Source organism: Sinohyriopsis cumingii, chromosome 1 (assembly GCF_028554795.1).
Source record: "Sinohyriopsis cumingii isolate HCF-2022 chromosome 1, ASM2855479v2, whole genome shotgun sequence".
NCBI classification, from domain to species: domain Eukaryota; kingdom Metazoa; phylum Mollusca; class Bivalvia; order Unionida; family Unionidae; genus Sinohyriopsis; species Sinohyriopsis cumingii.
The window spans coordinates 129,102,558-129,116,672 of record NC_142961.1 but is presented as its reverse complement, the minus strand read 5'-3'; positions in this window follow the sequence as shown (position 1 = coordinate 129,116,672).

Genomic DNA, 14,115 nt, shown 5'->3' with positions numbered 1-14,115 from the left:
TTGGCAAGCCCCTGGGATTTAAATGAAGGGCCATCGACGTCCACAACATTTGGAAATAAATTTTTAAATAAGTTTTATATGATACTGAATTTAATATATTCTTCCATCACTTTAATATAGATTTCTCTATTTAGAAATATTTTTCAAAATTGCTAATGCCCGAGGACCCTGTGGGCACTGGGCTCAATCGATCCAGTGGGCCTGATGTCTGCCCTGAATGAATGTACACATTTTATTTTATCATGAAATAATGCACAACTTTCGGGTAAATAAAAAGTTATATCTTTAAGTCACCTGGCTAAATCCCTACACACAGGCCCATTTCATAACAGTGAAATAAACATTGCAACACAAAATAGCATAGCAATACTTTACAAAAACGTTTATTATTTCTGCAATGCATTTATACATGATCAAGACATTAAAAAATCTCCAACCTGACAAACTTAATGACTTTTCCTGACTGAAATTTGTATTATTGCCCTCCTCCCCCCATATCAAAGCATATGCAATGAGGGACAAATACAAACACAGACATGTGCCATTATGATAAAAATGCTGGGATTATTCGCCGTAATAATATCATTATCATCACCACTACTGATAATAGTTTTAATAATAATGATAATTATTTGTACTTGGTGTAAATTTCAATATCAACATGATGGTGGCTGTTTTGGTACAAATGGTACCAAAAAAAAAAATGTAATTACAATTCACCGATGTCAATATCTATAATTTACCATAATGTGATATCTGGTCTGTATCATGCATGTTTACATAAAACATACTGCAGACAGGAAGATATATTAACAGTTCAGACCAATGAAATGTCAAGGTATAAAATACATTATACAAGAAAGTTTATTTAATGATCATATCAAACTTCAAAGACAACATAAACATACTAACTCAGGGCCAGCTATTATACAGACATATAGTCATTTGAACCAATTTGAATACCACATTTACACTGTGACTGATTAATCTGATATTCCTTTTTTACTCACTCTTTCATTGAGGCACGACAATCATTTTTCAGAAAGTCATGATTATCAGTTGAACATAGACGAAGTAAACCAGATTTGCAAGTGCTGCCGTAAATATTAACGGGAAAATAACTGACCCATGTCCCCCATACTAAAGACAATTGTGGAAATATTTTGAAATGAAAGGACACAATAACCTTATTATTTGTGCGAGTACTTTACGACATAATAGAAATGTGCAGAATTATTTAAAGCTTACAGAATATTATAAACTACATCATTATTGTTGAGTAAAAACAAGCAAATAAGCACTAAGTGTTACAATAATATTAGGTGTTTAATGCAAAAGTTAAGCCATTCATGATATTTCTTAAACTGAATAAAGGGTTGGTGTTGTGTGCTTTTACTTACATACAAATAATACAGAGCCAGAGGCAAAGAAAAACAGTGCCCAAGGGGGTGATGATATACCTATTAGCACATTCTAGTGTGTATGTTTTGGAGTTTTAACGTAGCTTTAAGAATTGTTTTAGTTTATTGTGATGTCTATCACTGGGGCATCATGCCACAAATATATCCCACCCAGTCACATAATTCTGACACCAGGCCGACCAGTCCTAACACTAACCTCTTAATGCTGAGCGTCTAGCGAGGCAGCTGTTACTACCCTTCTTACAAGTCTTTGGTATGACTCGGCCGGGCTTCGAACCCACGACCTCCCGCATCCGAGGCGGACACTAACCCCTAGGTCACTGGAGCGGTCTTGCCCATCCTAGTTAACGACTAGTTAAATATAAAGAGGCAACAATCATCAACTATTACACCATTTGGTTAGAAAGCTGTTTACTCACCGCGTTCATATGAGGAATTTCAATTTAAATCCAACCTGCGCGATAAGCTCAACCCCACCCACCATGAGATACGTAATTTAGAGGTCTTTCCTGTATTATACTACAGTACAGATCACAGGGGCGGTTGGTGTAACCATGATATTTCTTTATAATATACCTGCCCAAAACGTTTATATTTATAATTAGTCGCTTATTGGAAAACATACCTTGCATCGAATGATATTGGATGACTCTGGCCTTCACTCGTCTAAAACATAAATCGATAATTCTCCCTCTTCTAGGATACAACACACTAATGCGGATAAGATGATGGTATTCCGAATATGACAGTGCGTGATTGAAATCTCATTTATGAGTTTAAATCTCGTTCTGTAATGCAGCCGGAGATCAAAATTATCAGCGGCGTTACTACTGAAGGAGCAAGGAGCCGGTCATTATAGTTAGTGGATCTCGTTTTTGAGTTGAAATCTCGTTCAAATCTCGTTCGGTAGTAAAGACAGAGATCAAAATTACAGCGGCGTTACTGTGGAAGGAGCCGGTGATTGTAGTTTGTAGACTGAGCTTCACGTGTTTCTGGAGCCGTAAATTGTGATTTTCATTAACGTAGCCGTAGATTAAAAGTGTTTTAGGAGCCACTAATATTAGTTCATATAAAAATATAGGGAAAGATTATAATCATCGTCATTTTAGGAGCCGCTAATTGTTGTGGGAACCGCTAATTGTTGCCCATATAATACTATAGGGAAAAAATTTGATCACCATATTATGGAAAGCCGCAGGTACCCGGCGGTGATCAAAATGTTTCCCTGTATTATTATATGGGCAACAATTAGCGTCTCCGACAACAATCAGAGGCTTCTAAAATGACGGTGATTACAGTCTTTCCCTATATTATTATATGAACTACAATTAGCGGCTCCTACAACAATTAGCGGCTCCTACTAAAATTATCGGCTCCTAAAACAATTTTTTAATCTACGGCTCCGTTAATAAAAATCACAACGGCTTGGATGACAACTATTCTGAATTGCATCAAACTATTTAGTAGACAATGTTTTTCGAAATTTTCATCCAGGGAAAGGGCTTGCGTTTGCACTGTGAGCACCACATGCTGTCAAAAATGGCATTTGGGTGTGAAAAATGCATGTATAAAATAGGGGTTGGGGTGCATAAACCTCTTCTGCTGTGAACTGCCATTGACTTCTCTGGTGAAGTGAATACTATTATTATGCTTTGTTTTAATATAGGTATCTAAAAATATGGACCTTTTTGACGTCACTTGTGTATTTGATTTTTTATGATTTTTTATACTAGGTCGCTGATTGCGGCATTAAATTTGTACATAAAAACTGGACCCTGTCCCCTTGGAGCTTATCGCGCAGGTTGGATTTAAATTGAAATTCCTCAAATGAACTGTCGAGTAAACAGCTTTCTAACCAGATGGTGTAATAGTTGATGACTGTTGCCTCTTTATATTTAACTAGTCGTTAACTAGATAAGGCAAGACTGCTCCAGTGGCCTAAGGGTTAGTGTCCGCCTCGGATGCCGGGGGTCGATGGTCCGAAGCCCGGCCGAGTCATACCAAAGACTTGTAAGAAGGGTAGTAACAGCTGCCTCGATAGACGCTCAGCATTAAGAGGTTAGTGTTAGGACTGGTCGGCCTGGTGTCAGGATTATGTGACTGGGTGGGATATATTTGTGGCATGATGCCCCAGTGCTAGACATCACTATAAACTGCCACTCTGCAGACATCGTAACGATAAGACTGAAAAATTGTTCAAGCTACATTAACACTCATAAACATACACACTACTTCGTGACTAGCATGGGCTAAAAGGTAAATCATCACCCCCGTGGGCACTGTTTTTCTTTGCCTCTGGCTCTGTGTTATTTGTATGTAAGTAAAATCACACAACACCAACCCTTTATTCAGTTTAAGAAATATCATGAATGACTTAACGTTTACATTAAACACCTAATATTATTGTAACACTTAGTGTTTATTTGCTTGTTTTTACTCAGCAGGAATGATGTAGTTTATAATATTCTGTAGGTTTTAAATAATTTTGTACATTTCCATTATGTCGTAATGTACTCGCACAAATAATAGGGTTATTGTGTCCTTTCATTTCAAAATATATCCACAATTGTCTTTAGTATGGGGGACATGGGTCATTTTTTCCCCCTTAATATTCAAGGAAGCACTTGCAAATCTGGTTTACTTCGTCTATGTTCAACTGATACTCATGACTTTCTGAAAAATGATTATCACGCCTCAGTGAAAGAGTGAGTAACCTTTATTATAGACATTCCTTTAAAAAGGAATATCAGATTAATCAGTCACAGTGTAAATGTGGTATTCAAATTTGTTCACATGACTGTATATGTTTGCATGATAGCTGACCCTGAGTTGGTACTTTTATGTTGTCTTTGCTATGATCATTAAATAAATTTCTTGTATCATGCATTTTGTACCTTGGCATTTCATTGGTCTGAACTGTTGATATAACTTCCTGTCTGCAGTATGTTTTATGTAAACATGCATGATACAAACCAGAAATCACGTTATGGTCAATTATAAATATTGACATGGGTTAATTATAATTACATTCTTTTTTTGTTTTGTACCATTTGTACCAAAACACACACCATCACGTTGATATTGAAATTTACAGCAAGTACAAATAATTATTATTATTATTATTATTATTATTATTATTATTATTATTATTATTTTTATTATTATTAATAATACTATGGTGCTTCTATTTTCTTTACAGTAGTGGTGATGATAATAATAATATTATTATTATCGCAAACAATCCCAGCATTTTGTATCATAATGGCCCATGTATGAGTTTGTATTTGCCCCTCATTGCATATGCTTTGATATGGGGGAGCGGGGAAATAATACAAATTTCAGTCAGTAAAAGTCATTAAGTTTGTCAGGTTGGAGATTTTTTAATGGCTTGATCACAAACATTATAAACGTATTGCAGAAATAATAAATGTTTTTGTAAAGTATTGTTATGGTATTTTGTGTTTTAATGTTTATTTCACTGTTATGAAATGGGCCTGTGTGTAGGGATTTAGCCAGGTGACTTAAAGATATAATTTTTATTGACCCGAAAGTTGTGCATTATTTCATGATAAAATAAAATGTGTACATTCATTCAGGGCAGACATCAGGCCCACTGGATCGATTGAGCCCAGTGCCCACAGGGTCCCCGTGCATTAGTAATTTTGAAAAATATTTCTAAATAGAGAAATCTATATTAAAGTGATGGAAGAATATATTAAATTCAGTATCATATAAAACTTATATAAAGATTTATTTCCAAATGTTGTGCACATCGATGGCCCTTCATTTAAATCCCAGGGGCTTGCCAAAAAGATTTAAATTGGGTCCCACGTTTGATAAGGCCATTACTGCATCCATTGCAGAATGCAAAATATTTGGAAACAAGTTCCATTGGATTTTTCATTATTACCACTAGGAAATACAGTGGGTTTATATTGTGCAAGGTGCAGTAATTTTGTGATGAAGGAGGGTGGTGGGTGGTCTTCTGTGCCCAACCTTTTTGTATCAGGAAGAATTCACAACTTTAGTATTCATTAAGGGTTTATTCCCAGCTATCACCCTAGAAAATTGTTTGTGAAGTCCTAAAAGAAGTTGGCAGGATGTTCCTTGGTGACCTAACCAAGTTGCTGTACATTATTTTAGGACAATTTTAAACATGTAAGAATTTATGCTGAATGATTGCACTATATGAGGCATCCTATGTTTTATTATCTTTTGTATTGTTTTTCATTGTTAGATTTTTTTTGCCATTCTTTTATTTTCTGTTACGCTTTATTTTACTTTGAATACAGACCACATTGATACTATAAATTGCACATTACTATTTGATTTGCAGAGAATTTGCCGATGGAATTGCACAAGAACTAGATAATAATGGTGTAGAATGGAGAAAGAGAAGAAGGCTGCATGAAAAACAATATAACGGTAAAGTGAGTTACAATGGACAGTACTGCAAATCTTTTTAACCAGTATTCACATAAATTGCACCCCATGCAAACATGAAATATTGCAATAAATTATTTCTTAACAATGAAATCTCTTCAGCTGGGTCACTTGATAACAGGATATATTTGATTATTGTTAGCATTAGATTACATGTGAAAAAGTCCTCCAATTATGATGTTACATCAGTTTGGTTGGAAAATCTATCCATAATATAGGTAAATAAAAGTGTATTTATCATAATAAAGCAGAGTGATTGTCGGTTATTTGTTGTTTTAAAAAAAGCTTTTATACATGGTTTGCATTAGTCTCATTTAACATTTGTCCCATTTTTGTGTGTCACGATTATAAATTGAATTTTCAGGGGGTATGTGACTTAGTCATGAAATGTAGCACATGGATATTGTACCTACTTATGATAGTTTGTCAATCGGTATTTTTCAACAGACAGTGCTATTTATGTAGCTTGTTTAATTTATGGCATTTCTTCTCAGTACACCCCAAACCAATGTATAGGTAATTAATCAGAAAATGTGATGTTAGTATAAGCTTTTAAAATGGTTCAGTCTTATTCAGACATTTCCACTTTTAAAGCATGTTTTCAAGTGTTTTCACATTTTTATCAAGGACTGTATTTTGTATGTGTCTGGTACATTTTATTTTGAAATGGTTTTGTATGGTCAGTGTACTTATCTCTTTCAGGGTCCAAATTATATAAGGCATATTGGTGAGTAAAAAAAATGTTATTACATGCATTCTGTGAGAGATGGCTTGCAATTGAATGCCACAGCATTGTATGATATGTAACCTTTCCTCCTTTGTACAGTTCTAAAGAAAATTATTGGTAAAATTATTTCCTTCCTATATATTTCTTTTTTATTTTCATGCATGATACAACAGGGTTTCCCACCAGGACATGTATGTGATTATAGATGTTATACTTACAGCAAGAAAAATAGCATTTTGTGAGACAAAGAAAGAAATTGTAACTATGTAACCTTTCAGGCATGGAAATTATCTTTTTGCTGAATACATCTGACTCTTTGCTTCATTATAACGTGATTCTGCTTATGACACGATGGCAGCATGGCTCCCATTTTTTAATACAAGGCGACCTCTCTTTTTAACAGCTAAATACATGCTATCGGAGAAACCAATTCTTCATATCCATAGCAGATTTGTATGATCAAGAGGTTAGTTAAATTGATGACATTGAACTTATAATGCACAATTTCTGTAAGGAAGTTTTTTCAAAAAATGTGTTAACTCGATCCAGCTTATATTTTGATGTTATTCTTTGGACCCGTGAGCAACGCGTTATAAAGGGTTTTATATGCATGTAATTATATCTTAAATTTACAGAGTTTTATATTGTCATACAGCTAAGTACATAATGTTGAAAACAGAAATGTCAAAGTTTGGGATACGATTGGGCTTTGTATGATGTATTCAACTCTATCAGAATTTTATTTTTTCCCGTTCTTTGTGGGTCCAGTCTGGGGCCATGGGTATGAATATATCATGGTGTTTGACAAAAGTGAGAAAAAGATAGGGACAATGTTGCTATGCTGCACACTTTTAAGTCTTGAAATATACATGTTTCTTTATTTAAATATTTTCCTAATGTGATGTTATATTTCCTTCTTCAGATGGGTATGATAATTTGACACCTTATGGTATTGGCATACATTGATGTATTGATAGTTATGTATATATGCATACATACATACATGCATACATACATAAAGCCACAGGCATTCAGTGATTAGTGTGCCAGATTCAGGTCGACAAAGGGGGGTGGTGGATTTTTTATCTTACCATAGGACCAGTCTGTCCTTGGAAAGACACTTGACTCCAGTTGCCACAGCACTAAATAACTGACCTTTGTTATTATACCTTAAGTCAACAAAACAAAAATAGCACGGAAAATACATAAGTGATTATGATGGGGCAGTCTCAAAAGTCTCTAAAGTTGGGACCCAGGTAACCCATGGTCATATAAACCAGATAGCAAATATTTAAAACTTAAAATTATATTAAGTTATAGGTAGAACCATTAAGACCTTCTGTGATGATTTAAAATTTTAAAACCAAAGGTACATTTTAGACCACTCATAAATCATGTCCCATAGTTAGCATATTGAACTGTTTATATCTTGAACTGTTTAGAAGTTACATGACACAGTGAACATACACATGCATACACCACACATACACGTACACAAGGACCTAAAATGTAATACCATAAAATTGGGAAGACATTTTCATTTTTCATTTAAATAAATTGTATTTACAATTGGACTAAAATGTAAAAGTAATTATTTTATAAGATACTATTTTAGTAACAGATGTTTCCTATGTTAAGTGAAAGTGCAACATTAATGGGAAAGCTGAAAATTCTGCTGCGAAGGTTTATGCAAATTTGTTCCATTCATTCTTCAGCTTTTTAGTATATTTCATTTATGTTATGTACATACAGTTTATCTTGACAATGGATGTCTTCTTATGATACAAGTATAAATTACCCCACCTTGTGTGATACAATGTATTTTTAAGCAATCTTATTTTCAGTTTTTTGCAGAAGATAATATGGCTACTAGCTGAAATAACTAATAGATGACCATATATATTTGCCTAGTACTTTGTCAATACAGTTGTTAAATCCCATGGTAAATCAAAACAATATCAACTCACATAATGCAAATTAAAAAGTAATTACAAGTTTATATATATATATATATATATATATATATATATATATATATATATATATATATATATATATATTATTGTAATTGCAGTTAAAATTTTGAATAATTGGCTTCTCACTATTGTCATTTTTTTTTTAAAATGAAATACTTGAGAGGTATGTATTTGACTTGGAACTGTAAACTGAGTAAATGTATTGCATTGTTTATTATGTCTTACTGTTCACACTCAAGCTTTTAAAGGTGGGTATACCTTTTTAATGACTGTTTTATACACCCATACAAGGAAATTATATGCCAAAACAAAGTGTTACTGTAAAAATTGAATTACTTGAAGACTTTAAATGAGATATTCAAATTCAGGATTAAGTGAGCTATGTCATCATCTCTTCTTGGATTATGGATGTAAGTAAAGCTAGATATAATTGGTTGATTGGTCAGTCATAAATGATACATCTATTTGTTTGCAGGCCTGGTGTCACACATGTAAAGCCTACTATTTTGTATAAAACTTGCATTATCTCCGCTACAGTATCTGCTCAGATGGGCAGATTTAGAAAGTTTATGACCCATATCATATAAATGTTTTGCTCATCGATCTTAATTATTATTTCTTAATTGCCCTTGAAGCAAATACGGTATTGGCATTTGGTTTTGATATTATAGGGAAAAAAGTATATTACTTACAGTATCCTCATGGTGAACTAGTAATTTTCTTAGTGACTTTTTGATAACAGAACAATGCTGTTGTACACTAAACAATTTGTGCAACTAACACTATGTCACAAGTTTACATGACGAGTTTATGTGGTAAATTGGATTCCAATAAAGTTTGTAAAAATTTAGTAAAATAACAGATCTTTTTCATTTCCTGTACATTAGTAAAATACAGACAGTATTTAAAGGCAAAAAAGAACTTCACAAAAGCCGATAAAAATTATAAAACATTTTATATATGATGCTAATAATATTATACTAACCTAATTTTCAGGATGTCCAGTAAAAGTGAGAGGTTATCTACGCACTGGAAATGGCATGGTTGCTGCAGTGCAGATGTCCTTCTTAGCATTGAAAATGCCTTCGTATATGGTGCATCACATGTAAACCAGGCAGGTTTTGAATTGGAAGAAGGTAATACAGGTCGGTTAGAAACCATTGCAAGTGCCCTTTTGTATTTATATATATCGTATATATTGTTTAACTCTTGTCCACGATTGTAAACTTCATATGTAAGCAAGATATTGCAAAGCTAACTTTTGTCCGTGATTTGTAGATTATCATCTGAGATGATATTTGTAAACATGTTTACTTGTCTTTGAGTTCAGAATTTTTTTTTGTCCATTAGACAAAAATGTTCTCATTTGCCAGGTAATTTGCTAAAAAGTAAAACTAAAAAGTAAACAGACCTTACCTTGTTTATGAATTTGATGGGAAAAGTACCCACATCCTATGCTTCTTACTGTCTTAGGTTTCTCTATAAAGTTTGTGATTAATTTTATATAAAGGTTGTGATCAACATAGTTAACACATTCCTAACATCTCTCACGTGAAATCTGTCTTTTAGTTGTGTTCAGTTGGAATTTGTAATTTGATTTATATACTTCAGTTATTGACTGGAATAACAAAGTGCTTACAGATACTTTTGGACTTGATCACTATTTTGGGATTAGAGCGAATTCCTTCAAGGACACTCTAGATTATATAATTGTGATAGATAAGATTATCACATCGGCACATTTAAGACTGTTGGAACTACAGCACATTCAAGATTGGAATCAATTTGGAACACCACTGTACTTCATTTGGAACACTTTTGTTTCCTTTTGGATCTGTGGTAGCTACTTCGGATTGATTTCATAATGTAAGATGCTTTTAAATTTTCACATTATTTGTGAAAATAAAGTATTTGTTGAATTTTACTTGTTGGTTTCACTTTTTTCTCTTTAAGATCTTTGAGGCATAATACCTCTAACCTCAGATCAGCATGCTCATCTGATTGAAAATAAAAGACTTTGCTCTGTAAGTGTTCTATATGTATGATGCTATGAATGCAAGTACAATTAATGTGAATCCTTGTTATACTTTAATACTTTGTATGAGTTTTAAAAAATGAAAAGATGGCAGAAATTGGATCAATTAGTATATCAATTGCTTGCCGCTTCATTTTTGTCTTGTCCTAATCATATCTTTGGAGACACCCATTCGGGTCATCATCACATACATCTGGGTCATTGCCATACCACATTTGGGTAATCATCACAAGTACATTTGGAACTCTGTCACAACACATTTGGGTCATCATCACATATACATTTGGGTCATCACATATACATTTGGGTCGCTATCACATATACATTTGGGTTACCATCACATATAAATATGGGCCACCATCACGTATATACATTTGCGTCACAATCACATATACATTTGGGTCAGCATTATTGTTTGAGGTCTGACGTTTTAAAAACCATTTATTTATATATATATATATATATATATATATATATATATATATATATAAAATGTCTTGTGAGCATTGTCAAACATACCATGTAATGAAAGAATACACTTTTCGGAATCCTTACAAGTTAAAACATCATCAATATAGATAAATAGGATGTAATACAAAAGTTATTATTCTATGCATGTGTGTTCTTTTTCCACTGAACAGGATGATATAAGTTGTTCAAGTTAATTCGGCAAATTTCCTAAAATTGCCAGATTAAAACACCTGCGATATTTGTTACATGTATGTACACATGCACGAAATGAAAATATGCCAAACCACATAAACACAAAATGGAGATGCCTTTTTCTTTGTTAAAGGAAACCCCTTTGTTTCTCCAAATTTACATTTTCTTAAAAACATTTCTTCTGTGATCACATTTGAGTCATCAGCTCTGATTATAGACATAAATATACATGTACTCTGTATCACTATTCCAAGCTGTGTCTGCGGTTTGTATATGTACTGCTCATTCAGAAACATCTAAGAGACGTGGTAGGACTGTGGAACAGTCATAGTATACATCAACAAAAAATGGAGGATGTAGTTAATGGCATTGCACCAAATTTGCAGCAAATATGCTGAACTCTTTTCCGAAGCATCTATTGTCATTTTGAAATATCAACAATTTGTGATATAAGGACACATTGATATCCATATTTCTTTTTAAAATATGAGCTTTTAGAAATAACATAACCTATTATTATGTTGACTGCCATTGGATAGCAAGTGTTAAATACTGATTTATGCTGCAAAAATAAAAGAGGCAACATCTTTTGAATTGTTTTCATTTTGCATAATAGGCTCGTACTGTTTTATGTAGCCTGCATACTTGGTCAGCAAGCTCCCAAGCAGTCGGAAGAATAAAATGATCCAGGTCATATTAACTTCTGTTTGTTTGAGAAACTACACTTTCTTCTGACAAAGATAACTGCTGGTGTTCTCTGTGAAATAAGAGACTCGATAACGTGTTTGAATGGACTTGTAGAATTTGTTCATATGCTCCTCCTGGTGTCCATATCATTTCATGTACTAAAATTAGTTTTTTTTCTAAAATGTTGAATTAAAAATGAAGGAAGTCTACTTACACAGTACATGGTAATTTACAGCGGCTTTTGTACATTTATTATTTTTATATTGTAACCAAACAATGCATTAGAACCTGTTGTAAGCTGTTATTTCAAAGACTTTAAAGAACATGGTCTCTTAAGACATGTTTATTTAAATAAGTCAGTTGAAAGAAGCATTAAAAAATGCTGCCACACGTCAGGGATGGAATAGACTCATGGTGAATGTGGCTGTTAATGCTGGTTTAACTTTACATCAATACAAAATATTTAATCTTAATACAATGTTTTTTCAGGAGCAGAGAACTGTTAAGCACCAGTGACAGAGGAAATTCAGGACTTGAACGAACTGTGTCAAAATAATTATACAGAACTTGTTCCAGATTTTGTTAGAATTATACATGAAGCAACAGAGACTTATCAGATACCAAATGCAGCCGAAGACTTTTATACTACTAAAAACTTTGTTGTTTTGTCAGAAGTGATTACAAAACTGTAGCATCAGATGTAACAGAACAAATTAAATTGAATTATAATTATTATCCATACAATTATTATCTTTACTACTATGACAAATAACATGTTTGCTTTTTACATCATGCGCTTAAAAATGAATATATTTATCCACTCACATCACTATCATATAACAAGAAATTAAAAGCAAATAGTGTACACTTAAAATAACTATGGTATTGTGAATAAAGAATTTTAGCTTCCATCACAAAAGCCGATATAAATTATAATAAATTTTCAATAATGACATTATGTTAAGGTAACAATAAATACAATTCGGAGAGAGGAGCTGAGAGAGTGAGATGCAAGAAAAAGCTTTTTATTCTTGCACACAGTCCTCCCTAAGCGATTGCCATATAATAAAATGTAATTTGTCATACAGAACAATCTAGATAATCAAGCATGATTACAGACATATAATGTCACATCTAAAGGCATTCATTAGTCTAAGCCAATGTAATTGTCGTTTAATAATAAATGCTAACTTAACGGGGGATAAAAGTTCATCAACTATTGACACAAGTGCAAGTAGAATCTACATCAGCCAATTTTTGTTTCATCAACACAAATTAACACTTTTTGTCACAGGATCATATATAACAAGACTTTCCAGTAACACTTGATCTTGTCATTGCATCAAGCTCTTAAATATACCAGAATGCTAATATTGACTTCATTACCGATACATATACATTTGAAGAAGTATACAGGGCTCCCACGCTCCTTGGAAATTAGGAAAAAGTTGGAAGAAATGATAATTTCTTTTCTGACCATGAAAATTCCTCGAAGATTGCAAATGTTGATGAAAGTCAACAAAGTTTGCAACTACTTGATGACATAAACAATTACGTAATTGAGTTGTAACTGATTGTGAATTAAATTTATTGAGTTCTGCCCAGAATATTCGGAGGTTGCAGTATGGATCATAAGGGTGCTTACCATAATTATAGTTGTTGAGTCAAACTAAACACTCACTGGACTAGATTGGAAGACTGGTTGTTTCACGGTCAGCTTGATATTGATATTTTTTCTGACACCAAAGGTTTGAAAACCAGTCATGTTGTCGGCAAAGCGTAGCCACATACCTGATGGCCTAGCAAACTTAATGCTGTTACCCCGAGTCATATCTACATGAAACCGATATAAAAAATATTTATTTTCTTAGCAAATGCAAGTAATATAATACTTGTCTTTAATCTGCTTAAAGATAAGATGAAACAATGGCGTTGATGAAATTTCACATGATACACACCATTTGCATTGCTAGTCGCATGGGTACACAAATATCACAACCAACATACTCATGACATCATAGGTCCAGTTGTCACATGATGTCAGTAATAACCCATTTCAGATGTAGAAACAAAAGAAAAATATTAAATGAAAACTAAAGTTGTAAACTGTTCGTAATAAAGAAACTATAATGAATGAACACTGAATTCTGTATATTTATTAAA